This window comes from Amblyomma mixtum, chromosome 7 (assembly GCF_055824585.1).
Source record: "Amblyomma mixtum isolate Tamu chromosome 7, ASM5582458v1, whole genome shotgun sequence".
Lineage (NCBI taxonomy): Eukaryota > Metazoa > Arthropoda > Arachnida > Ixodida > Ixodidae > Amblyomma > Amblyomma mixtum.
Window position 1 is genome coordinate 151,110,922 of NC_143018.1, and position 25,897 is coordinate 151,136,818.

Here is a 25,897-nt window from a genome sequence, read left to right on the forward strand (position 1 = left end):
ACCCGAAAGACGCGAGTTCGATCCTGGCCGCGGTGGTTGAATTTCGTTGGAGGAGAAATTCTAGAGCCCCGTCTACTGTGCGATGTCAGTGCACGTTTAAGAACTCCAGGTGGTCGAAATTTCCGGAGCCCTCCACTACAGCGTCTCTCATAGCCTTAGTCGCTTTGGGACGTTAAACCCCATAAACGAAACGAAACATTGCTCTCGCTGCAGGGGTCTTTCAGAGAGAAATGCAAGTCGCAAAATTTATTGCCATTCATAAAAGAGGCGACACACCAGATTGATCAAATTACCAGCCCATCTCGATCCTGCATGTGTTATCGAAGGGTTTAGAAAAAATTATTTGTTCCAGAATAACTAAACTTTTAGAGAAGCAGGTTGTCCTGTCGGACCAACAGTTTGGTCTTAGACCTAAAAAATAGACAGAGACAGCTTTGATTAAACAAAAAAAGCTAATAATTAAAGCTTTTGAGAAGAAATGTCTGGTCCTTGGCATTTATGTCGATTTTTCAAAAGCATTCGACTTAACCATAATCTGCTGCTACAAAAACTGAAACACCTCGGAAGGGGAGCCACTTTGTCTCTGCTCATATTTTAGCTCATCGCAGACAAATGGGTTCTCACAATAAGAAGTTATCGAGCCTTGAACCACTTCTGCCTGGTGTTCCCCAGGGCAGCATAATGGGGCTCTTATTATTCCTTGTTTACATCAATATCTTTTTTACCCCTGCCGTTGACCTTGTGGGCTTTGCTGACGATATTACAGCGCTGTTGTCGGGTAGCACAGAAGCCGAATTATTTTCGCGAGCCAATAAGTTCCTTGGAGTATTTTCACGAGTGGTCAAGAAATAATCATCTGAAAGTGAATTCTGAAAAAACGAAGACCGTCTTATTCCGAACAAGAAACAAAACTGTTCACACCAATTTCACCCTCTCACTAGGAGGCAAAACAATTGCAATCATGTAAAATATAAAATGCTTAGGAGTAATCTTCTCAGAGTGCCTCATCAGAGACGAACAGGTCAATCATGTTCGGAAACAACTGAATCGCTTCAACGGTCTTATTTGCCAACATAGGGACACACTTCCGTCTCGAGTAAAGGTGGTCCTCATTTATCAAGCATTCTTTCTCCCATCACTGACTTACTGTCTCACAGTTTGGGGAACGACGATCCAGCACATGTCCAAACTAATAACAGTACAAAAGCGGGCAATTAGACTCACAGCAAACGTATCGTGGCAGACCCGCACACATCCATACTTGATTACATTTGGCATTCTAAAGATCACTTCTTTCTTTCCGCCCCGCCGCGGTGGCTCAGTGGCGCTCGGCTGCTGACCCGCAAGACGCGGCGGCCGAATTTCTTGAAGGCGAAATTCCAGAGGCCCGTGTGCTGTGCGATGTCAGTGCACGTTAAAGAACCCCAGGTGGTCGAAATTTCCGGAGCCCTTCACTACGGCGTCCCTCATAGCCTCAGTCGCTTTGGGACCCCAATAAACCAAACCAAACTTCTTTGTTTCCTTTCGGATTGCTATGAATGTGCATAACTGCGGTTTTTACTAAAAGTGAAACCACTCTTTCGCTTCTAAAAATATCTCGCTATCCAACCGTCTATGATAACCACTCTCATTTTCCTTGGTCACTGCCTTTTTGTCGGACCAAATACTGTATGCAATCATTATCTTTTATTCTGCAAAATGCCTGAACATTTTAGAAAATACACACATATCGCTAAGAGACATCATAGTGAAGAGCCTTTTCGAAGACGTTTAACTAGAACTTGTTCTGAACTGTGACTAAAGCTGTAACACGTGTGAATTCCCATTATGTTCTACACCTGGATGATGTGATGCTTTTGGTTTTGAGTGTTTATGACGTTTTTTGTTGCGATTGTTTTACTAATGTGGAAATGCCACTGTAAATATTCCATTCATGTTGAGAGTTTATTTTTTTTTTCGACTGCCTCACCTGTAAACAAACAACTGCGGCAATACGTTGCCTCAGCAGTGTGGGCGCAGGTCGCCTCTCAAGTTGCATTCAAGCAGCTTTTTTTCCCTGCGTCCTCTCTTTCCCAGTGATACCTGTACCACTAAGAGCGACAAATAAACTGACAAATAGCACGTCGCATTAGCGTACAGTGTGCTGCGCTATGGAGGACGACACTTTCTTTCAATAACAACGTGAAAGAGGGCATGCAAGAGCTCACAAAAAAACTTCTTTTACTACTTACGTCTGTTCTGTGCTTTTATCGCAACATGGTTGATTGATTACTAAAATCTATAACTCGCGCAATGATGTATGGTGTGGCGATTACGAACAATTCCAGTCTCTCTATTTTTCGAGCTGTCGTATGTCCTAGTTCACCTTGTTACTTTAAAAAAATATCATCCTTAGGTATCTGTGGAATCATCAATTCTGCCTCTCATATGTCCCTACTCGAACATTGCGTACCAGACATGGGTACTGTAAGAATGCCGACTAGATATGGGGAACGTATTCGAGCTTCCTATGTGCCTGATGTTCTGAATGACTTGCCAGTCAGTGTTTTCTCTTTAGACAGCCGGAAAGACGTCGTCTGTTATCCTAGGTGTATGCTTAATTTCTTTACTTTTCTCCATTTTGTTCCCCGTTAATTCCTTAGTTTTACTTTACTCATGGTGTTCCCTGACAGTGCGCATGTTGTGACGTGTCCCACGCTGCCGTGGACTGCCCCGCAAGCCCCCTGTTGCTTGTGAAGGCCCGTATGTATACGCACCCTGGCATTCCACACATGAAGAATTCGCTACTACTAATATTCACTTGAGGGTCACGTGCGTTTCGGGAAGCTGTCGAGGGGGTTACGAAATAATCGATCCAGTTTTTTGTAGCAACGTATCTCCTACGTGGGTCTTAATTTTCCAGCATTTCACGATATCTAAAAACGACGCGATTGCGCTACCGTACTGCAGCGCCGGCAGACGACGAACGAAACATGAGTTCATTGGGCTGCAGATAAAAAAAACCGAGGCTGCCTTGGCTTCAATAGGAGACATCGGGCTTCAGTCGCGGACCGTGCAAATTTGACCTTCAGCTGAGTTAGAGGCCAAACCATAGTACAGCCGTGGTGCATAGCCGGGTGCTACACCAAGGTGGTTCATATCCTTAAAGGTCCGACCAAGGTTGAGGTTGACCCACCTCAATCTAAAGGTCAAGTCAAGGTCAAAGTTAGACATATGGGTGGTCACTTGAGTGACGTCTTGATGTGACGTCACGGACCAGCCACGTGTGCCGCGCGGCTGCTATATGAGCGCGCCGCTGCCGTGTCTCGGCGGCATTTTGCAGCGGACGAAGAGCCGGAGCAGCGGAAGAGCCGGAGCCGTCGTCGCTCGGCGGCTCGCTCGGCTCAAGCGGCAACGCGAAGCCGAGAACAGGAGACTCTTTAATGAAATGTTACAGAGAATTTAGCCGGCGTTAAAAAATCGCTGGCATGCTACTCTGCGTAGGGAGGGGAATTTGGGAGATAAAGACAGAAGGAGAGCAGCGTGGAAGAGGTAAAAGAAAAAAAACGAAGATAAAATGCGGCCATCAAATGGGCACTAAGGATGCAATGGCGAGTATTGATGTAACCTATGGAATGACGGAGTGCATAGTCCGACAAATGGGCTGACGAAGCAGAGAGGAAGCAGAGAGGAGTGTGCACAACGTTTTGAAGCTTTCGCCTACACACCTGGTTTAAGCCAAGTTAAACCACCAGCAATTTTTTTTTTGCTTGTTATGTGGGGTGACTCAGAGAAAGCTCCATCTGAATTGGCTGTCGAAGGTCGGCCTATCACCCCAAATCACAGAGCATGCTTTTCATATTCAGGAAGAATGTGATGACTATGCCGAGAGGGTCCTTCGAGGCAATCGGCGTGTTTGCCTTGCACAACCCGTTTGGAAACGCTACAACGTGACAGCAGTAGAGCGCAATCACCTCATTTTTTTCGTATTTCGTGGGCTTTCCATAAAGTTCGAAAAAAAAAAGACCCGATAGGAGATACGTTGCTACAAAAAACTGGATCGGTTGTTTCGTAACCCCCTCTACAGCTTAGCGAAACGCACGTAATACTGCATGGAATATTTTAAAATTGCAAAATTCTGAAATAATATCCACTAGGTCGGAGTTTAAAAATAGTCCAAGGAGCGCCACATGACGGGAAACTATATTTTGTTGGTCTCCACCCAGCTCCGGAGCGCCGCTTCTCTTCTATCCCTGGTTCAAATTACGTAAAACGCCGTTTTTGTGAAGAGCAGACATTGATCTTAAAGCAAATGTGTTATCTCGCTATCTTTTACAAATTCATAAATTTTTATTTCGTCGCTCCGAATATAATTTAATTTTGATGAGTAATTTTCGCAAAGTTTTTCTCGAACTCGAAGCATGCCGTAATCAGATAGCTTGCGGCAGGTCTGGCCGGACGTCCGAAAGATTGTATGCACAAGCAGGCCGGCGGGTTTTTCGTCGGGACACAAGGGATATTGTGTCGTCTTTCTGTTATTCGCTCTCTCCACACACTGACTGCCCAATGCCGTCGTCCGACTCCCGCTCGTCTCCGCCGCTGAAGCAGCCACAGGGAAAAGGCTGAATTTTACAACTTCACTGTGAAGGCGCTCCTCTTGAGAAAGGCTGTGCATGGATGAATGTGGCGGGACGTGTGCATTAGAGAGGGGGTTACAGCCATTTTTCTCAACTGTTCCACTAGAACTCCTTTAAATAGGAATGGATGCTTCTCGTAGTGCTCTCAAGCCGCCATTGCTAGCTACTCCACTTATATGGTAGCTCCACAAGGATGCCGAGCTTGCCACTTCAGCATCGCTGTGGCGTCAGCAACCGCACTGACGCCCCTCAGCCAGAACATCGTCCGAGGAGGAGCGATTCTCTCCTTCGCGGAAACGACGCCCCAAAATTTGTTTCAGGAAAACATTCGCCGAAGAGCATCGAATAAAAATTTTAAGCACCTTGTTTCGCTTCGGTCTGGAAGGATAACTCGCTCAAGAATTTTTCTGGAAAGGTGGCTCGCGCACTGCTCGAATGTGCCCCCCCCCCCCCCCCCCCCCCCCAGGCAGCAAGATCAGAATTTTAAAAAGCCCACCTCCCGGCTCGGGATGTGGTAAAGTCCGCATATCCTCCTATGTCAATCTGTGCACAGCCATAAACAACACTGCCCCTGGGCTTCGTCTTACCTTATCAAGTACAGTGAGTGAACCCGCGGTCTTCCATACTTCCTCCCCAGAAATGTTCCTCGCCCGTGTGGAACTTAGTAGCACGGAGTCCATGTTGTACTGGAAGGATGTGGAAAGCATCCTTCCGTGTGGTCTCCGTATCCGGTAAGTCATACCGTATGATGACTTACCTGTCATGGACAGACTATCCATGACAGGTAAGTCATCATACGGGGACCGTACAAATTTCGACTTTCTGTACGCGCCGTCAGGATATCCTCCTGGTCTCCGTCAGGTAGGGAGGCATGCACTGCCTCGCATGCAGCTGGCGCTTGCTCGGCAGATGCACTATCCCCGCTGTCTAACGATAAAAAGCCTGGCCACTGCAACGGGTCCCTTTGAAACGAGTCGGTGGCAGGTTTTGTCAGGCTCAGTGCTTACTCTCTCTGTATTTCTACTAACTAATCCTTGAAACTCAACACAGTACGATGCGAAATGTTCGTTTTAAATGCAAACTGCATTAACTAACTTGGAACGCTGAACTTGTATCTTAAGGGCACTGCCCTGCCACGAGTTCTCCAGCAGATTCTTACCACCGTCTACACTAGACGTTACCTTCCGCTAACACTAGGGAGGATGAGTACTGTCTAGCAAAATTTCGCTGACAACACCGCTGCCAGGAACCAGCGCGAACATTCAGAGAGCGGAACCTCACCTGCAGTCCTCCGAGGTGTGGCAAGAGCGTCCTACGGAATCCCCGGACAGAGATGAGTCCGACCATGCCGCGCGACTTTTATCGGCACAGTTTTAAGCGGCCTCTAATCGCGCTCCACGCGGAAACAATATTTTCACCGCGCGCCGACATTGCGACAGCGCAAGGGAAATGTGCTGAGCCCGATAAGAGGCGATAGCCGAGCGGCCGCCGTGTCGGAGTCAATAACAGCGAGATTAAGCGAGGCACCGTCTCGCCAAGAGCGCGTTTCTGCGATGACGTCACCGCCCTATTTGCCCAGCAGCACTGCACATGGCCTGTGGACGACGCCAAGGCAACCCCCGAGCGCGTCCCTTCCGGAACGAGCACCCGCCGCGCAGCGTTCACCTGCTCATCCCCGGTCGCGTTGCAATGGAGTCAGCGCCCGTTGAAGAAGCCCAAATTGAACTCCCTTCGGGATTTTAAAGCCTACAATTTGTACAGCCACTCCTGGTAAAAGCAGTGCTCCAAAAAAGTACAGCCCCTCACAGGAGGTCAATGGCGGTTAATCCGATTGTTGCTCCCAAGGCGACCTCACACTCCAAGGGGAGAATCAGTCAGCGCCACTGAGGGGCCTTCTGGAGTTGCGGTGCTGTGTAGGGTGTTTAACCAAAGATTTTGCGCAATTTTTAAGAGTAAGACTGCTGAGTTCCAAGAGTGCTTTTTTTGACATAGCATTGTCAGCGGTGCAGTAGAGCAGCAATACTTTGATTTGAGCTGGTTGGTTGTAGCATGACATGTTTGCGCAAAAAGCGTACTGGCGCTAAAAGACGGAGCTTTGGTCCTTTTGGCACGTGTGCCTTTGTTAAATCACCCCTTGTATCTGTTTTGCTTTATCTTTCTGCCTGCTCGTGTGGTTATTAAGCGGTTTTTTTCCACGAATAAACTTAGTTGGAAGTTGCCGCCAGTCCTGTCTTGTGTGTGTGGTCTCCGTCTTTTAGCGCCAGTACGTTTTTTTACGTAAACATGTCATAGTAGAGCAGAATACAGCTAACACGTGCTAACTAGCAGGCTGCTTAATATTGACTATTTAACTTTTCAGCTATTACTATCAGGCTCATTGAGAGGCGTGCAGCCCACCGTAAGTAATATCCATATGATTTTTTTAGATTTTCCAAAACGCGGTTAACCTCGGCGCTGTGGCCGAACAAATATTGGCTATACCGATGAGTTGCGTGCACTGGAGACGTTGCTTTGCCTGCACGCTTCTCGAAAGCGCATGTATCCTGGCGCGATGTAGCCAAAATTTGTTGGGCCACGGCGCTGAGGGTAACTTTGTTTTCGAAATTCTAACAACTGATATGGATATTGGCTACGGAGGGCTACACGCCTCTCAACAATTACAGAGCTTAACAATAATAGTTAAACGCTAACTGTACAATATTAATTAACTATCCTACTAGTTAGCACGTCTTAGCTTATTTTAATGTGCTACACCGCTGACAATGCTAGAGCCTAAAAAAAGCGCTGTCCTAATTCAAGAAGCCAATTTTGAAAATCGCGTGAATTCTTAGGTGAACCACCCTGTTAGTGTATAGTACACGACGTGTTTCAGGGAAGAGAAAAAGGTTGAGCGTGTGGGGGATTCATACCTAAAAAAATGGCTGAGGCTTAGCTAAGGTCAGATTCGAGGCATATTGATGGCTAGGCTTGGTAATACATGGCTTTCCTTTTGTAGAACGTTGTCGCCGAGCCGCATATTGAGCACGCCGCTTAGCCAGACGTTCATCCCGCTCTTCATCGGTCTCTGTGGCACGCTGAAGCTTTCGCTTCTCGTTCAAATCAGCCCTGCTTCTAGGCGGCATCCCAACACCTGGCCGCCTCGTAAGTGCCCGGAGAGCGAGGCAAGCTCAGCTTTATACCGCTGCTGTAGCGTCACGTGGTCAGCTGCAGCGCCTCTGATGTGGAGCCTCCACCGCCGCGGCCGACCGCGCGAGCCGGCAGCCCATCTCTCCTCTGCTGTGACGTCATGTTGTCACGTGGTCAGCCGCCGCGCCTCTGATGTGGAGCCTCCACCGCCGCGGCCGACCGCGCGAGCCGGCAGCCCATCTCTCCTCTGCTGTGACGTCATGGTGTCACGTGGTCACGCTAAAGGTCAATGGTAGCTCCACCGCCGCGCTCGACGGGCTGTAGTGTAGCTCTAGTAATATGCTTCGCATAAAAGAAATAATAGCGCACGAAAGAAGACAGGACGAACGAGAAGACAAGCGCTAACTTTCAACTAGGGTTTACTGCATGATCAGAAGCAAAAATCCACTTGTCCATAAATGCAAAAGAAAAAGAACGATGACAACAACGTCATCAGAACACACAACCCGTGCCAGCGTCAGCTGTTCGCGCCAAAAATTCAAGTTCCTTCCCAGGTGAAGTTATTGACGGCCCGCTGACCCACCTCGTTCTAGTTCGTGCAATCTCGAAAACTTGAACGATCTCTCTTGTTAGCTGGCGCTGTGGAGAGGACATTTAAGCTCCGCCTTAAGGCGTTAACCCCCGTAAATGCTGAAGGTAATTTCATGCTCTGCATTCCCTGGGAGTCATGCGCCACTTTCCCCCTCGATGGCAGGTGCTTCCAGTGGTGGGCCTTGTGCGACGCAGGTTGCTCTCCACCTGCCATCCGGTGGGCTGCGATGACGCCGCAGGGTCACGTGACCTCTCTGAATACCACCGGCCGCTGCCGGATTTTATGCAGAACGGGGCCCTAAGTGGTCGGCAATTAAGGTGGCCACGCACTTCGCAATGTATCGCCGAATGCCCGTCAGCGCCACCTTGTTCTCAGTGCGCTGTTTGAGGCCTACATCTGCCCTGCCCGCCCAACATGACAGGGGAATTGTGCGCTCCGCTCCCTGCTGGCCTCTGATAGTACAGCCGGGCTTTCCCTTCTCGACATCTTGCACAAGCTCCATCATTTAGGTGCGCTGAACACAACAGCTTGCGAACAGAGCCGCCGCGGTAGCTCAGTGGTTATGGCGCTCGGCTGGTGTCCCGAAAGACGCGGGTTCAGTACCGGCGGTCGAATTTGGATAGAGGCGAAATTCTAGAGGCCCGTCTATTGTCTGTTGTCAATGCATGTTAATGAACCCCGTGAGGTCGAAATTTCCGGGGCCCTTCACTAAGGCTTCCCCCATAGTCTGAGTTGCTTTGGGACGCTGAACCCCCATCAACCATAAACTACAAACCAAACAGGTTGTGAACACAAGTCGCGCGTGACCACTGGCCGGCCTTCTTGAGACTATATGACACACTTATGCAGGACATCGCAGCTAGCGTGTCCCTCGACCTTTTAAAGCCTTTAATGCCTCATAGTGTCGTTAGCAGACGCTGTCGCCAGATTTGTCCGCGTTTCGGCGTCACTACAATAAATAAAAACTGTGTCGAGACTGGAATCGAACCGGGGCCTTCGGCATTTGAAGTGGAGACGCGACCACTCCGCCACGAAGGTTTGGGCATGAATAAATGCTCATCTAGTGAATGCATGGGTTTCATGAATAAAATAAAAGAAATAAAAACAAAAATAAGGAAGGAAATAAAAATAATAAAAGTGAGAAAAGAAACAATCATAAAATAAGAAAAATAAACAGTGCGCCAGGAAACGCTTTCGCCTTGCAGCACTTTAGAGAGCCGAAGTGCTCCCTGAAGTTTTTTTCTTCTCCTGTCCTCAACGCTCCAGCATGACCCTTCCTTTCGCAGCAACTGAAGCTATCACGTGTTTCGAATAGCCCGCCGCTTCCAAACATGTCCATCTTTCTTCAGTAACGTGCCGGCATGACTCGTCGAGAGTCAAGAACTAAAGAAGAACATTTCTCTTGACGAGCTTCGAGTGTGCGGAACTCCACGGAAAAGGAGACTTATCATACACATGGTCGTTCATGAACCGCAGCCGAAGCGCAGCCGCAAGTCTTAAAACCTAACTTGCTAGGCGCTCAATAACTAAAAATCTAGGTGCTCAACCATTAGCGAACTAAGTGCATTTAAAAAATATGCGGATCTTCTCAAGACGGCTTCCTAAGACGCTGCACAATTATTCTTTGTGCCGCCAGGAGTTTTTGAAACCTTGGCACAGTTAACACACTCCACATTTGTATTTTTACCTTCTCTTCGTATCATCCCCCGGCACAAAACTCTGGAAAACTCGCCTAATAGAATTTAGGCTTGCTACAAAGCCTGCTCCAAAATGCTATTGGCCATTTCCACCGCTGCACATGCTATGTGGTGTATAATATTCTTTTTTCTCATGGGCATTGTCACATGTGGCAAACTGGGTGGTGTGTCATCGTTTGCGCAAGAAGTTAAGCACACTTAGAAATTCCCTAGGCAGCCAGACACTGAATTCAAGGTGATTGCCATACTCTGCTTTGCAATGAATGACACGATGGCGTCAGTGGTACGAGGCCTTTTGCGTAGGTTTGTGCCGCACTCCTTTTTTTTAAAGAGCGTGAGCTCTTATCTATCACGTTTCATGATTTCTTGGGGTCTGCTACCACCTACCTTCGACGTGAAATTTTCTCAATCCGAAGAATTCAAGATGGCTGCCTCCTTAGTAAATCGATGTAGCAAACCAACTGCTGACGTCATTAGTATATGGAACTGGTGACTGATGACATCACTGATTTCATTTATTTCTCCCTTAAAGGCCCGAAGGCATTACATAAGGAGGGGCTACATACAGGTTGGAGGGTAGTGGCAGAGAACACAAAAAAGTAATAATAACGTAATTGTGACGTAATTATTAACTAGCGTAAAATACCGAGAAAGCGCCCCCACTCGTGTAAGCGCCCCCTCCCTTTTATCCACAAATTTCACATTTTACTGGATCGATGGGTGGGTGGGTGGGTGAGTGGGTGGGTGGGTGGGTTGATTGGATGGCTGGGTGGATAAGTGGGTGGGCGGGTGGATGGATGGATGGATGGATGGATGGATGGGTGATTGGGTGGATGGATGGGTGGGTAAGTGGGTGGGCGGGTGGATGAATGGATGGATGGGTGGGTGGGTGGATAAGTGGGTGGGCGGGTGGATGAATGGATGGATGGATGGATGGATGGATGGATGGATGGATGGATGGATGGATGGATGGATGGATGGATGGATGGATGGATGGATGGATGGATGGATGTGTGGATGGATGGATGAGTGGATAAGTGGGTGGGCGGGTGGATGAATGGATGGATGGGTGGATGGATGGATGGATGGATGGATGGATGGATGGATGGATGGATGGATGGATGGATGGATGGATGGATGGATGGATGGATGGATGGGTAGGTGGGTGGATAAGTGGGTGGGCGGGTGAGAGCGTGGATGAATGGATGGATGGTTGGATGGGTGGGTGGGTGGATCGATGGATGGGTGGATGAGTGGGTGGGCGGGTGGATGAATGGATGGATGGGTGGAAAGGTGGGTGGGTGGATGGATGGATGGATGTGTGGATGAATGGATGAGTGGATAAGTGGGTGGGTGGGTGGATGAATGGATGGGTGGGTGGGTGGGTGGGTGGAGGGATGGATGGATGGATGGATGGATGGATGGATGGATGGATGGATGGATGGATGGATGGATGGATGGATGGATGGGTGGGTGGATAAGTGGGTGGGTGGGTGAGAGGGTGGATGAATGGATGGATGGGAGCGCTCCCTTTCAAACGGGGCAATTGAGCATTGTGGCAAATGCCACCATGCTTAGCTTTTTGCTCAGCCGTCAGTCTGTCCCGAAAAGAAGTATCTTTCTGAAAGTTTTGATTTGTAGCGAGAAGTTTGTCGATCGAAGTTAATCCAAGTCGATCCAGTCCAATAGTAAATCAGAACCACGAGAGCTGCCTCGTCCGGCATTTTGTTGGTTGACGGCGTCGAGAACAGTCGTGTTTCTGCGAGTGCTATGCATTCGTACGTAGGTCATCGTAGGTAATCGTACGTAGGTCATCATTCGTAGGTCATCGAGTGGCACAGGTTGAATGGGAAGAATGTGCATCGCACATCACGAGAGCTGGACCGCAAGAGAGCACGCGATTGGGACAAGAACTACGAAGTTCATCTGCAACAGAACTTCGGAAAGGCTAAGCTACGGCGCAAGTTAGCGAAAGGAGCCCCTGTTTTCAGCGAAGAAGTGGACGACGCGCTTTTTGAATTTCCGGAGCCCCAAAGAGGTTGCTGGACGCGCCGTCAGCAACAGACTGCTTTCTGACGACGCTTTGATTCGTTTTTTAGAACTACAACTAACTATTCGTGACGATGGCCATGTATGCTGCTGTTTTTTACCTAGGAGTAAGAAGGCGTTGTTACCGTACTCGTCTGCGCACTCAAAAGTCGTCAAGAGAGAGATTGCCATGAGCTGCTTTCGCAATGCTCTGCAGAAGAGTTGCCACCACAGCATGAAGTCAAGTTTCGATAACCAGGCCGGTTTCCCAAAACCGCTTTTGAATGCTGTGGCAGAGTCGTTGCTGCAAAGAATTAAGAGTCGTGACGAAAAGGTGGCTGACCCTACTGGGGCTGAAAGAATTTGAGGTGATGTCTTAGGTGCATGGGGCTTCCCATAACATCAAAAAAGTTGCTGCAAGACAAGGTGTCAATGTTGTCTTTTCTGCTCCTTGCAAACTTTCAAGCATTTGTTCACGTGTCGCGCGTGGCAGAACTAGAGCCCCTGTTTGTTCGACGCGGCATCAAAACTGCTATGTTCCTTGTGCGACACGGGTGGTTTATAAGATTCCGCTGACATGCGAAAAAGTTTACATCGGCCAAACTGGCCGGTGTATAAATGAAAGGCTACGAGAGCACCATAACTCTCTTCTGACTCCGGCTGACGGAGCAAACTTTCCTCGCCATTGCCGCGATTGCGGGTGCTACCCGTTGTTTTCCAATGTCACTTTTCTCGGTAGAGGCAAGGGTAAGGTTGAGCGGGAAATCCTCGAAGCATTTCACATTAGCAATCATGGAGATAACTGTGTTAGCACGGCTTCTATCACGTTTGTTTAAGGGAGGCGCAGCGCGAAAAAAGACAGGGACGAGAGAGACACAAGACACAGGACCAGAGCTAACTTACAACTGAAAAATATGAAGCGGATTCCCGAGCTCGAGGAACCAAACGCGCATGCCCAGCAACAACTGATTAGATGAAGCGGAAAGATAAACCTGACCTAGCACAACTAGAACACGACCTAATCACCATGACGAGAGCTGGACAGCCCCGTGCCAAACCTACGAGCGGTGACGCGAAAGCGACTACTTAAAGTTTAGACAGATGGATTCCTTTCGAAGCAGAACTACCGACGTTTCACTGATGCACTTATCTCTTCCCAGCTTATGAATGAATGAAGCCTCAAGAACCTCCCTTGCTAGCTGTTCTTTAGAGCGACCAGGAACTTTAGTTTTCCCGAAAAGCGGATGACAACCGCAACTAGAGCAATGCTTAGGCAGATTCTTACTTCTGTCTGATCTGATGGACCTAGCGTGTTCTCTTAGGCGATTATTGAGGCAACGACCGCTTTGCCCTATATAAACACGGCCACAGCTTAAAGGGATCTCGTACACAACACCTACTTTGCACTCAACAAACTTAGTAACATGATTAACACTGCAAGCCGGTTTCTTCTGACTTCGACTTGAAAGTGCACAAAGGCTCGACAATTTGCGAGGAGCCGTGAAGACGACGTCCACACCAAACTTTCCCGCTATCCTTTTCAAGTTATGAGATACGTGGTGAATGTAGGGTACCACCTCGTATTTCTTTTCCTTATTCTCGTGTTCTATTCCATTGCTGGAATCAGGTTTGTTTTTTTGGTTTCGCAACTTCTTAAGCAAACCCTCAACAACAGCAGTGAGCAACGACGCAGGGTAGCCTGCATTCCTGAGGCGTGTGGCCTGCAGATCGAAACTCAGCTCCACTTTGTGGGGACACGACTTGGAAAGCGCGGATCTGAAAGACAGAGAAGCAATGCCACGTTTGACAAGTTTTGAATGTGAGGAATGAAAAGGTAACGGTGCTTTTTTCGAGCGTGGCATATAGGCCCAACAAATGTGGCTTGTCACGTTAAAATGCAACCTTAGATCTAAAAACTGTAAGGAGTCATTATGTGGCAATTCAAAAGTAAAATTCATGGTCTTGGATACGGCACGAAACCGCTCCAGGGCGAATCAAAAATAAGCGCAAGGTTGTCTTCCCTTAGTTGTAAAAGGGCCAGGAAGTGTCGACATACCTAAAAACGTGAACCACGCTTTCATTCCTCACAATCTGATTAAGCTCACGGCCAAGTTTAGCCAAAAAGATTTCGCATAAAACAGGCGCTACACTAGAACCAATACAAATGCCTCGTTTCTGGACAAAAAACTTCTCCTGAAAGCTAACAATCGTGGAGGACAAGTAAAACGTGAGCAGTTCCAAAAAAGCCTCCACCGTTAAACCGCAACTGTTGCTGAAAGCCACACTTCCAGACAAGTCAATGCTTTCACGAACTGCAGTAAGAAGTTCATCATGTGGCACTGAATAGAACAGTTCTTCAATGTCTATGGAGAAGCCACTGTTCGTCATGACCTGCGGGGTGCGAACAGTGGCTTCTCAATAGACATTGAAGAACTGTTGTTGCTGGGCATGCGCGTTTGGTTCCTCGAGCTCGGAAATTCGCTTCATATTTTTCAGTTGTAAGTTAGCTCTGGTCCTGTGTCTTGTGTCTCTCTCGTCCCTGTCTTTTTTCGCTCTACGCCTCCCTTAAACATGCTTTACCAACTGGCCCAGAACACCACTATGCTCAGGTCTATCATGTTGATGCAGAAAGAAATAGGTTACCTGTCCCGTTGACACTGCAGCTTGACTATCTTACGAGCATCGCGGTGTTTTGTGCTGGTTTTGCGTTGCCGTTGAGCTGCGCATGGTCTGTTAGGTTTCCTGGGAGACTGGTTGCTTTTCAATAAAGCACACTTGATAGTCCAGTCGTTGTGTGTGCCTCGTCTCTCCTTTGTCCCCGTCTTTTTGGCTGCTTTTTTCTTAAGTATGTACCAACTAACCCAGATTTCAACTCTCCTGCGATGCTTTGAGGTCAGCGAATAACCTGCAGCTTGGTAACTTTGTGGCCTCCAGCATGTATTTTAAGAGGTGGAAGGCACGGTTCGGTGTTTCAGCGAATGACAGCGAGAAAAAACCCAGAGACTGCGTGGAGGAGAGGAGAGCATCCCATGTTGCTATCGGCTCTCCACGACTTGACTCTCTGCAACACTGCGAATATGGACCACGAACCATGGTTCGAATGGAGACTCCGGTGAACCGGACTAACAACCTAGTGGGGGAAAGTACTGTCTGAATCGCCAACACCGGCTCCGCCAGGCATTAGCACCCTGTGGCTCTGGGCACGAGCTTCCGGCCTTCTTCATCCAGTCAAGCGGAAAAATTCCAACGAGGGCCCTGGCTTGCTATTTTTCCACCAGGATAATAGTGTGATCCATTATCAGCTCTTGCTAAATGCAATCTTTAGCGAATTTCCGTGTGACCGCTTCAAAGAGCGGCTGGAGGACGTCAGAGAAGGAGTGGCTGACGAAGATATGGGGCCCAAATACTGACGACGTGCGGCGTCTCCTCGTGTTGGATCAGGCGCCTATACCCAATCCGCAAAAGACGCGGTTCAGGAATGCGACACTGTGTACGGGCAAGTCTTCTTCAACCTGCTAACGTGTTCTGGAACAAGCCGTTCAAGGTCACTCTTCGGAGGGCCTGGGAGGCCTTTATGCTGAAGCGAGTTTTGCGACTGACGCTTTCGTGGTTGTCTCGTCGCTCCCCCGGTCTCAGCCGCCTTCCCGCTCGCCACTCGAGGGCTCCGGTGTTGAGCGACGCTCTCCAGGGAGGGGCGGCTGGCGGGGCACCCTCCTCGAAGATCGGTCCAAATTTTCCCGCAAAAGCGGGGAATCGGTCCTCGAGCACGGAAAACTGTGTTCTACGAAACATAGAGAACGCCGAAGGGAAACCAGCGGAAAGCATCACGGCAGGACATCTGAGGCGTGGGCTGCCATTCGTAGCACGCTCGTTCATGGGCTGCGGCAACACGAACGCGCTCGACGGGTGTGAGAACAGCGAACTGCACGATCGGCGCCCTGGTCCCTGAAGACGAGCCGAACCTCGCTTTCGGCTCAGCTTCCGTGGAATCCAATTTGGGAGGGAATAAAAAGATGCCGTTATAAAAAAAAGCAGTTTTCGCCAACTTGAATATAGGTGCGGAACCGAGAAAGGGCCGCCCCCCCCCCCCTCCCTTATTTTGGTTCAGTTATCTCTCGAGTAGGAGGTGGGCGCTTGCTCGGTATTTTACGGCAGTGGCATGACTATGTTTAATCGCTTTTAACTCAGTCATTATAATTAATGAGGCATAATAAAACGAATTAGATAGTTGGAATCCTCTACGTGAGTTAGACAACAAAATTAACTAATGCAGTTAATATTTAGTTAAGGTTGTGCTTATAAAGAAGTAACCGATTACGTCATGATATAACGGGCTTGATGAGTGTACAGTTCCGTGAGTGGTGCAATGACGAGCGGACATCAGGAAGGCGAATGCCGCAGCCCGTGCTCGGTTATACTTTAGGCCCCGGCCAGCCCGACTGGCGAGGGAAAAGGTAAAAGGGCGCGTCTTGTGCCGAGTTGCACGAGGGACGCAGCTGAGGCTGGCGCACGTCTTATCGTAACGCCATACATCTTTTTTGTCTGAAAAAAAAAAACGACAAAAAAACTCATTACTTCAGGTTACTTGGTTAAAGTTACTGCAGGCGCTGGGGAGGCCTAATGGGTCGTCTCGGGGGAGGAGTGGACGCTGGTGTTGCAGTGGTAATCCAAGTTTCAAGAACTGGTGCGGGTGGTGTGGTCCGGTGATTAGCTTCGTCGGCGACATCCTAGTCAAGCATCTCCGGATTGAAAGGCTCGCTTGCCGGTTCCGCCTAAGAACCTTTTCTCTTTCGGTTAAGATCTTGTACGACCTCGGGAGCGTCGTGGCGATAACTTTCGCTTTGTGCGACCATGTTTTTTTTCTTGAACCTGACAATTTGGCGTTTTTCAAGGGGTGAAAGTGGGCCTCGTGAATGATCAGTCTGAATATGCTTCTGCCCTACCGTCTTGGTTTGGTCTTTGAAGTCTGACAAAGTTGTTCTCAGCCGTCTTCCTTGTAACAGCTCTCCCGGAGACCGGCCGTCTTCTAGAGGGGTCGACCTGTAACTCAAGAAAGCAAGAAAAAATTCGCTGTGGCTTAGCTTGGTTAAGCCCGGTAATTGCGAAAGCAATATCCGTACCTACGCCATGGTTCAGCTGGTGGTGTAGCTGGTGGTGGTGCTTGTGGTTAGACTTGTGGTGATGCATCGGTTATACAATCAAATCCAATCCAATACAACCCAATGTAATCTAATCTAATATAGTCTAATCTAATCTAATCCAATTCAATTCAATCAAATCCACTCCACTCAACTCAACTCCAATCCAATCCAATCTAATCTAATCCAATCCAATCCAATCTAATGCAATCAAGGTCAAATGAAGGTCAATGGCGGTCACCGCCGCGGCACAACAAAGGCGTGAAAGTGCAAGTTGTATTGCTTTCGCAATAAAAAAATTGGCAGGAGCTTAGCTTTGGTTAAGCCTGGTAGGTTGCGAAACCAGGTGTTTTATACTGCATATGCAGAGCCTCTAGTGGGAAGAGCGCGGCGCACCGTGCCAAGCGGCCGCCAATACCCGACGAACCGAGTTGGTAGCCCATCTCTCGCTCCTGGTATGACATCACGCTACAACGACACTAGCCCCTCTAGCGGGAGGAGTGCGGCACACCGTGCCAAGCGGCCGCCGATACCCGACGAGCCGAGTTGGTAGCCCATCTCTCGCTCCTGGTATGACATCACGCGCTATAACGTCACTAGTGCCTCTAGCGGGAGGAGTGCGGCGCACCGTCCCAAGCAGCTGCCGTTACCCGACGAGCCGAGTTGGTAGCCCATATCTCGCTCCTGGTATGACTTCACGCTACAACGACACTAGCGCCTCTAGCGGGAGGAGTGCGGCACACCGTGCCAAGCGGCCGCCGATACCCGACGAGCCGAGTTGGTAGCCCATCTCTCGCTCCTGGTATGACATCACGCGCTACAACGTCACTAGTGCCTCTAGCGGGAGGAGTGCGGCGCACCGTCCCAAGCAGCTGCCGTTACCCGACGAGCCGAGTTGGTAGCCCATCTCTCGCTCCTGGTATGACATCACGCGCTATAACGTCACTAGTGCCTCTAGCGGGAGGAGTGCGGCGCACCGTCCTAAGCAGCTGCCGTTACCCGACGAACCGAGTTGGTTGCCCATCTCTCGCTCCTGGTATGACATCACGCTACAACGACACTAGCGCCTCTAGCGGGAGGAGTGCGGCGCACCGTGCCAAGCGGCCGCCGATACCCGACGAGCCGAGTTGGTAGCCCATCTGTCGCTCCTGGTATGACATCACGCTACAACGACACTAGCGCCTCTAGCGGGAGGAGTGCGGCACACCGTGCCAAGCGGCCGCCGATACCCGACGAGCCGAGTTGGTAGCCCATCTCTCGCTCCTGGTATGACATCACGCGCTATAACGTCACTAGTGCCTCTAGCGGGAGGAGTGCGGCGCACCGTCCTAAGCAGCTGCCGTTACCCGACGAGCCGAGTTGGTAGCCCATATCTCGCTCCTGGTATGACTTCACGCTACAACGACACTAGCGCCTCTAGCGGGAGGAGTGCGGCACACCGTGCCAAGCGGCCGCCGATACCCGACGAGCCGAGTTGGTAGCCCATCTCTCGCTCCTGGTATGACATCACGCGCTACAACGTCACTAGTGCCTCTAGCGGGAGGAGTGCGGCGCACCGTCCCAAGCAGCTGCCGTTACCCGACGAGCCGAGTTGGTAGCCCATCTCTCGCTCCTGGTATGACATCACGCGCTATAACGTCACTAGTGCCTCTAGCGGGAGGAGTGCGGCGCACCGTCCTAAGCAGCTGCCGTTACCCGACGAGCCGAGTTGGTTGCCCATCTCTCGCTCCTGGTATGACATCACGCTACAACGACACTAGCGCCTCTAGCGGGAGGAGTGCGGCGCACCGTGCCAAGCGGCCGCCGATACCCGACGAGCCGAGTTGGTAGCCCATCTGTCGCTCCTGGTATGACATCACGCTACAACGACACTAGCGCCTCTAGCGGGAGGAGTGCGGCACACCGTGCCAAGCGGCCGCCGATACCCGACGAGCCGAGTTGGTAGCCCATCTCTCGCTCCTGGTATGACATCACGCTACAACGACACTAGCGCCTCTAGCGGGAGGAGTGCGGCACACCGTCCCAAGCAGCTGCCGTTACCCGACGAGCCGAGTTGGTAGCCCATCTCTCGCTCCTGGTATGACATCACGCGCTATAACGTCACTAGTGCCTCTAGCGGGAGGAGTGCGGCGCACCGTCCCAAGCGGCCGCCGTTACCCGACGAGCCGAGTTGGTATCCCATCTCTCGCTCCTGGTATGACATCACGCTATAACGTCACTAGTGCCTCTAGCGGGAGGAGTGCGGCGCACCGTGCCAAGCGGCCGCCGATACCCGACGAGCCGAGTTGGTAGCCCATATCTCGCTCCTGGTATGACGTCACGCCATAACGTCACTAGTGCCTCTAGCGGGAGGAGTGCGGCGCACCGTGCCAAGCGGCCGCCGATACCCGACGAGCCGAGTTGGTATCCCATCTCTCGCTCCTGGTATGACATCACGCTATAACGTCACTAGTGCCTCTAGCGGGAGGAGTGCGGCGCACCGTGCCAAGCGACCGCCGATACCCGACGAGCCGAGTTGGTAGCCCATATCTCGCTCCTGGTATGACATCACGCTATAACGTCACTAGTGCCTCTAGCGGGAGGAGTGCGGCGCACCGTGCCAAGCGGCCGCCGATACCCGACGAGCCGAGTTGGTATCCCATCTCTCGCTCCTGGTATGACATCACGCTATAACGTCACTAGTGCCTCTAGCGGGAGGAGTGCGGCGCACCGTGCCAAGCGGCCGCCGATACCCGACGAGCCGAGTTGGTATCCCATCTCTCGCTCCTGGTATGACATCACGCTATAACGTCACTAGTGCCTCTAGCGGGAGGAGTGCGGCGCACCGTGCCAAGCGGCCGCCGATACCCGACGAGCCGAGTTGGTAGCCCATATCTCGCTCCTGGTATGACATCACGCTATAACGTCACTAGTGCCTCTAGCGGGAGGAGTGCGGCGCACAGTCCCAAGCGGCCGCCGTTACCCGATGAGCCGAGTTGGTATCCCATCTCTCGCTCCTTGTATGACATCACGCCATAACGACACTAGTGCCTCTAGCGGGAGGAGTGCGGCGCACCGTGCCAAGCGGCCGCCGATACCCGACGAGCCGAGTTGGTAGCCCATATCTCGCTCCTGGTATGACGTCACGCCATAACGCCACTAGTGCCTCTAGCGGGAGGAGTGCGGCGCACCGTGCCAAGCGGCCGCCGATACCCGACGAGCCGAGTTGGTATCCCATCTCTCGCTCCTGGTATGACATCACGCTATAACGTCACTAGTGCCTCTAGCGGGAGGAGTGCGGCGCACCGTCCCAAGCGGCCGCCGTTACCCGATGAGCCGAGTTGGTAGCCCATATCTCGCTCCTGGTATGACGTCACGCCATAATGACACTAGCGCCTCTAGCGGGAGGAGTGCGGCGCACCGTGCCAGGCGGCCGCCGATACCCGACGAGCCGAGTTGGTAGCCCATATCTCGCTCCTGGTATGACGTCACGCTATAACGTCACTAGCGCCTCTAGCGGGAGGAGCGCGGCGCGCCCTGCCAAGCGGCCGCCGTTACGCGACGAGCCGAGTTGGTAGCCCGTCTCTCGCTCCTAGTATGACGTCACGCTTTGACGTCAATAGACATGGTGTGACGTCAGGGGTCATTCTAAAGGTCAAACTTGCAGAGTGGCAGCCGCTACGCGAAAGCCCCCGTTCTTGTGAGTAGTATTGCTTTCGCAATAAAAAATCATCACTCGCTTCCTTGGTTTTCTTCAAAATCCGTTTGATTATCTGTACTCCTTCTCTGCTAAACCGTTGGAACGGGGCAAGTGTGGACTAGACGTCACATGACGGAAGTCGTACTTGCTTGCGAAAAGGCGGAAGTCTCGACTGGCGAACTGGGGCCCATTGTCGGTGCACACCTCGACCGGGATTCCATATCTTGCAAATATGGCCCCCAGTTTTGTGATGACTGTCGCCGACGACGTGTCGTTGAGCTCCTGGACTTCCGGAAAATTTGAGAGGGCGTCGTACACAGATAAGATTTTCCCCCGCACTGGAATATGTCGACGCCAACCCTATACACGGATGGTGTGGTACCGGCCTCATAAGTAGTGGTTCCGCAGGTTGGCTGTACGCGTGACGTCTGCACACCGAGCATTTTTGAGTCAGCAGTAATTTGAGCTGTCTAACCCGGCCAGAACACCAATCTTCGTGCCCGCACTTTACATTTATTGATGCCCATGTGGCCTTCATGAATGCGTTCCAGCATCTCTCTTCGCATAGGTGCAGGCACTATCACTTTTTCTGCCTTTTAGCACGGTGTCTTTCCCTACAGAAATATCGCTGGCAAAAGGTTTTAGCTCTCCTTGTATGCTTGTTCCAGCATAGATACTTTCTTTTACTTCACATAGGTACGGGTCGTTATTAGTGGCGCTTACGAGAGCACCCACCGTACTCACAGCACGGATTACGATCGATGTCACCTTCACCTGCTGCGTCATCTTCTGTAGTCGCGGCTGCGGCTTGTGACAGCATGTCGGCCGGAAGGAGCCGTTTTCCTGGAACGTGAAATCGTACTTCAGCAATCGCAGAAAGAACCTCTGAAGTCTGGGTGGCATCTGCCCTATTGATTTTTCAGCGATTGCAAGCAGTGGTCGATGGTCCGTCTGTCGCCCATAGATGAAGTAGTGAAATTTCCGACAGGCGAATGCCACCGCCAAGGCTTCTTTCTCGATTTGTGATTAACGTTGCTCAACTTAAATGAGCGTTCGTGACGCGCATCCCACGGGGCGCCAGTAATCTCCGTGAAGCTGCAGTAGGGCCGAGCCCAAACCATTCCGTGACGCGTCTGACGCCAATTTTGCTTCTATGATAGGGTCGAAGATTGCAAGCAGTGGCTCTTCGCTCAGGCATTTGCAGATTTCTTGCCATTCTTGTTCGTGGTTGGGGATCCATTCAAAAACTGCGTCATGCTTAATCAAACTGCGCATCTCCGGTGTCTTTAGTGTCAGAGAAGGAATATATTTCGAAAAATAATTTGCTACGCCGAGTAGACGTTGCACTCCCCTCTTGACTGATGGTACAGGTATTTCAGTTATGTTTTTGACAAGTGCTTGGTTTGGCGTTATACCTTTTTCCGAAATTATGTCGCCTAAAAATTCGATTTCTTCGACTCCAACATTACACTTTTCTGCATTTAGTGCGAGTGCGGCCCCCCTCGATGCTTCAAATACAGATTTTAAGCGTTGATCGTGCTCATCCCTTGATGTTCCTCACACCAAAATGTCGTCCACGTAAACGTGAACACCAGGCCGAGACTCGAAGATTCCGCTCAGTAGCTTCTGAAAGACTTCGGACGCGGAAGAGATGCCAAATGTCAGCCTCAAGAAACGGCACCTTCCAAATGGTGTTGCGAAAGTACAAAGGAGCGAAATCTTATCGTCAAGAGGGATTTGATGGAAGCCAGCTTTTGCGTCTAGACGGCTGAAAACTTTCGCGCCTGCCAATTCTGCTTGTATGTCTTCCCTCCGCGGCATCTCGTAATGCTCTCTCTTTATGCACGCATTAATCTTTCTCGGATCCATGCATAGCCTTAGCTTTTCGTATTTCTTTTTAACAATGACTAAAGGGCTCACCCAGACCGTCGGTTCGTTAACCTTTGTTATGATGCCAGTCTCTTCCATTCGTTGCAGCTCGTGGCGCAGGGGCTCCGGCAGTGCCAAGGGTACACGCCGAGCGGCTTGAACGGTTGGGACGGAACCTTCGTGGAGCACCATCTTGTACTGGCGTTGGACGCACCCGGTGCCTTGAAAAATGTCGCTGTATTCTTCTAGCAGTTTCTCGGAGCTGTTGGTTATCATCGAATCTACTTTTCGGGAAACCAACTCGAGCCATTCAGCTGCCTGAAGACCAAGAAGCGCATGACATCCTTTCTTGACCACGGAAAATTTCAAGCTACACTTTTCTTCGCCGATGGCCACGCGTTGGTTGATAACGCCCAAGTGCTTGATTGTGCATCCACTGTAAGATCGGAGGGTGGAACTGCTGTGCTCGAGCGCTGTCGTAGGCTTGATGTTCTTGTAGACGGAGTAAGGCAATAGGTTCGCTTGCGATCCCGTGTCAACTTTCAACAAAACAGCTGCATTGCCAACGTTTTCCTCAACCATCCAGTCCCGTTGACTTGCCACGCTGTCCACGCAGACGTCCAAGATAACGAAGGAAGGAAGGAAAGAGACTTTAATGGACAAGATAACGAACTCTTCATCATAGTTACCTATCAATTCACTTACTTGCGCTGGTTTCCTGCAGCATACGGCCAAGTGATTCGTTCCCTGGCATGTTCTACAGGTCATCCCGTAAGCAGGACAGTTGCGGGGCTTTTGTCCTCTGCCACATTTCGAGCACCTTGATTTGCTTTGCAGCCTTGCTCCTCTTTGAGTCGCCTTCACAGGATCGATCTGTCTTTCTCTCTGTCCCCATGATTCGTTCTGAAGAGCTGCTGCTTCGAATGCTTTGCAGATTTGTTCCGCTTTGGTCAACGTCACCTGATTATACTGCGGAAGTTTTGCCCTGAGGCTGTCATTATTGATTCCAATTACTACCCAGAAAACACACCTACATCCTAAGGACGTGCTTGGGAAGTCCGCGGCAGGACTTTACGCACATCTCGCGGATGTCCCGAAAAAATCCTGAAAACATCCGAAGTGAAACGCCGAAAGAAGTCCTTCGGATGTCTGACGAGTACATTTTTGGGACCTTCGCAGGACTGCGCAGGACCTTCTTAGGACGTTACTATTTTTATTTTTTCCTTGGCCAGGACCCAATATAACCTCGTGTCCTTTTCAAAAGTGTCGCTACTGGTCACACGACTGACCAAAATACCAGAAGCAGAAGCAGTGCCTCATAGAACAGAACCAGCTTCCGCTTCTGGCATTTCGGCCAATTGCATATGGCCGAGAGCGATGCTATAGTAAAAACGACACAAAGCTATAACACAGGCCTGGATTATGCTGCACAGTGATTTAAAACACAAGGCTTTGACTAAAATAGTTTTATTCAAATATATGGGGCATGATCAGGCTGAATGCTGATTCACAGCTGAATTTTATTTTTTAATAACAGCACATGAAACAGAACAACTCACATAAAGGAAGCACTAACACAGCTTTAACAGCTCCTCTCAGGCATTTCTCATTATTGAGAGCAAGGTCATGGATGGTGTGCACATAGACCTTCCTTCGCAATGTGTGTAATAGGCTTCATTAATTTTGTTTAGCTTGTCTGGTTATTATGATATAGTCCAAGGTTCGACGGAACTCCGTCTGGTCAGGGCGAAGCATGATTTATTCACAAATGAAAATTGGGTCACTGACCAAGTCGAAAGATGAAAAATGACGTTTCGGGTCCCATACGGGGCCCTTGTTCACAATAAGGCTGTCACAGAAGAAGGGATGGTTATATACGCTTCAGAATCTTCTGCAATCTTTTCACGTAAGTATGATGTAGCATGCCCTGATTCTTGTTTAGCGTGTTGGCCGTTGTCTGGATGATTAGGGATTCTAGATGCAGTCTTGCAGATAGGTTTCTTTCCGTCGCCAAGATTTCCACCTCATCCCAGCCTATCTCGTGGCCAGTGGACAGCACGTGCTCTGCAACTGCATTTTTTGCTGCGCGCATGTTTCTGACGTCGCCCTGGTGCTCCTTCATGCGCCGCTGGAAGTTCCCGGTTTCCCCAATGTAGACGGAGGGGCAGTCGCTGCAAGGTATCCGATAAACAACGCCAGGGAAATTGGCACGTGGTAGCGGGTCCTTCACGTTGACCACTTCGGCTCGCAGCTTGCTGGTTGGCACGTGTGCAATATGCACTCCGTGTTTACGGAAAATCCTAGAAAGGGCCTCGCTGATCTGACGCACGTAGGGAATCGCAGCACGTTTTATCTTTTTTGTCAGCTGTTGTGCTCCTCGTGTGTAGGTGGCTTTCTTGGTGACTTTGCTGGTAAAATTTCTAGGGTAGCCGTTTCGCTCAAGATCGTGCTGTATAAGCTTCATCTCGTTGCCAAGGCTGACCGGGTCCGAACAGATGCTTTTAGCACGGTTTACAAGTGACGCAACCACTGAACGCTTGTGAGCCGTAGGATGAGCGGAATCAAAATCCAGGTATCTCCCCGTGTGCGTTGCTTTTCGGAAGACGCTGAAGGCTAACCGATGCGCATCACGTTTGACGAGCACATCCAAGAACGGCATCATGCCGTTCGCTTCCTCTTCCAAAGTGAATTTTATGGATGGCTCTACGGCATTCAGGTGTTCAAGGAAGCTGTGAATATGCTGCTTGTTTAAAATGCAAAAGCAGTCATCAACATACCTCAGAAACACCTTTGGACGATGTGTGAACGAGTTCAGGGCTTTCTGTTCAATAGACTCCATTGTCAGGTTGGCAGCCGTGACTGAAATTGACGCTCCCATTGCGGTTCCGGCGTTGTTTATCGGATACCTTGCAGCGACTGCCCCTCCGTCTACATTGGGGAAACCGGGAACTTCCAGCGGCGCATGAAGGAGCACCAGGGCGACGTCAGAAACAAGCGCGCAGCAAAAAATGCAGTTGCAGAGCACGTGCTGTCCACTGGCCACGAGATAGGCTGGGATGAGGTGGAAATCTTGGCGACGGAAAGAAACCTATCTGCAAGACTGCATCTAGAATCCCTAATCATCCAGACAACGGCCAACACGCTAAACAAGA

The 25,897-nt window shown here is 50.3% G+C and overlaps 1 protein-coding gene and 1 pseudogene across 13 annotated transcripts in view; one reads left to right on the forward strand and one right to left on the reverse strand.

The window, feature by feature from the left end:
* The window catches only part of LOC149337857 (uncharacterized), a 111,588-nt gene extending 105,512 nt beyond the window's left edge, over nt 1-6,076 (reverse strand). For 10 of the 13 annotated variants that reach the window (XM_089553566.1, XM_089553573.1, XM_089553579.1 and 7 more), the window contains exon 1: nt 5,898-6,076. The gene's annotated coding sequence lies outside the window, so the exon portion shown is untranslated. The remainder of the gene's footprint in view (nt 1-5,897) is intronic. The other 3 variants (XM_089553577.1, XM_089553575.1, XM_089553576.1) reach the window with 2 other exon arrangements.
* Nucleotides 6,077-10,302: 4,226 nt separating this feature from the next.
* LOC149337860 (uncharacterized) lies at nt 10,303-16,084 on the forward strand (annotated as a pseudogene).
* The last annotated feature ends 9,813 nt before the right edge of the window (nt 16,085-25,897 follow it).